Source organism: Suricata suricatta, chromosome 1 (genome assembly GCF_006229205.1).
Source record: "Suricata suricatta isolate VVHF042 chromosome 1, meerkat_22Aug2017_6uvM2_HiC, whole genome shotgun sequence".
In the NCBI taxonomy this organism is placed as follows: domain Eukaryota; kingdom Metazoa; phylum Chordata; class Mammalia; order Carnivora; family Herpestidae; genus Suricata; species Suricata suricatta.
Window position 1 is genome coordinate 189,603,033 of NC_043700.1, and position 1,879 is coordinate 189,604,911.

Sequence of the window (1,879 nt, forward strand, 5' to 3'; positions counted from 1 at the left end):
GGAGGTGGTGGCGGTGATGGTGGCGGTGATGGTGGTGGTGATGATGGTGGTGATGATGGTGGTGGTGGTGGTGGAGGTGGTGGCAGTGATGGTGGCGGTGATGGTGGTGGTGGTGATGATGGCGGTGATGGTGGTGATGGTGGTGGTGGTGGCGGCGATGGGGATGGTGGGGATGGGGATGATGCTGGCAGTATCTGTGTGGCACTGGCTACATGCTCGGTACTCTGTGAGGCAGGCTCTATTACTCTCCCCCTTTCACAGATGAGTCGAGGATTCCGTGACGTGTCCAAGATCACACAGTGAGGAAGAGGCAGACTCAGGATTTGAATCCAGGACCCATGCAGTTTGGCTCAAAGGCCAAAGCTCCTTGCTCCTAACTACTGAGCCTTACTGCCATTCAAGGCAGGACGGCTTTGACGGGTTACATCTACTGACTGGTTTTAGTGTATTCTCTCTCCCTCTGCCCCCTGATGGGTTAAGATACCTTGATTAAGGTCCAGCATGATGTTGGCTCACAGTCTGCCATGGACTTTCTTGAAACAAGGCTAAATACAGGGAAGGTCAAGGCCTTTTGATGTTTGGCCTTGGCTCATTCAGACTAATGGGTGGGCAACAAAGAAACTTCCAGATGAGTAAAGTTGGCTGCAGCAAGTTACTCACCCTGCGCTCTGGAGAGACCTCCTCTCCGGCATGCACCCCCTCCCGCAGCCCACCTGGGAATGCAAGCAGAGGGGGCTGTGATGTCCTCTCTGAGGCCGACCCTGGAGGGGCTACTGCCCAGTGCACGACTGGCTGGGGTGCCCCGGCACCCACTGTCCCGCGTGACATTCCCCAGCACTCCAGGAGGCACAGTCACGGTCACTGCAAGACAGACGAGCCCGAAGTCTTGGAGGCTGTGCTGGAACATTCCTTGTAGGGCTCATGCTTCTCTTTCACGTCCTGCCGTGGCAGGAAGAGGTGGGGAGTGTTTCTCGGAACACTTTAGGGGAAAGCTATCCATTCTCTCCGTCTGCACCTGCGACTCCCCTGCGCCGCGTCAGAGCCTAGACCCAGGCTCCGGGAGTCAGGACGCGGACAACTTGGAGGGGGGATTGTTCTGCTGCCTCAAGTCTTCTAAGTCTCCTTCCAGAAATTTTATCTTGCCACGTTCAGGCATATGGTCCGTCTTTCACTAATCTTTGTGGATAAGGAAGAGGAGGGTCCAAGACTCACCCTTTCCGGTATAATAATGAGTTGACCCGGCACCATTGATGGAGAAGACTGTCCTTCCTCTCATTAAGCTGCGGCAGCGGCTGTCCTGTAAATCAGGTGACCGTAGTGTGCGAGGCTTCTGATCCAGGGGTCGCCAGGCGCGCGGCAAAGCGGATGTGGAGCCCAGGGCCGGGCTGGGCGGCGAGCCGCAATCTGCAGTGCTTGCTAATTCCCACTGTAGCCGCTTCCAAAGTACCAGCGTGAAGCGAGCAAGCTTGCAACCCATAAAATTTAAGTGGCTCTGGTGTCCCGGGAGGGCCGGCCGGCCCCGCTCCGTCCGCCGGTCTGTTTTTGCACTTGTGTTGCGCGTGGTCTATAAAAGGTGAAGGCAGGACGGCCGAGGTCTCCTCCCTCCGTGTCCCCCATGCACGGAGGCCCAGCCACTCCCCGATGTCCTCCGCACCGCCCACCACGTTCTGGCCCCGGAGTTGTCTTGGCCGCCTCGGTTATGGCGCGCGGACCAGAGAAGGCGGCTCCCCGAGGCTGAGTGTCAGATCTCCGCACACTCGGGGGCTGGTCTTCGGACCACAGTGCATGTGGTCGTGACTCTGCGGCACAAAGCGGTGGCCCTGATGATGCGCATGTGATTTGCAGCGGCCTTGGCCCCGGGTTTCTCTCCAGCGACGTC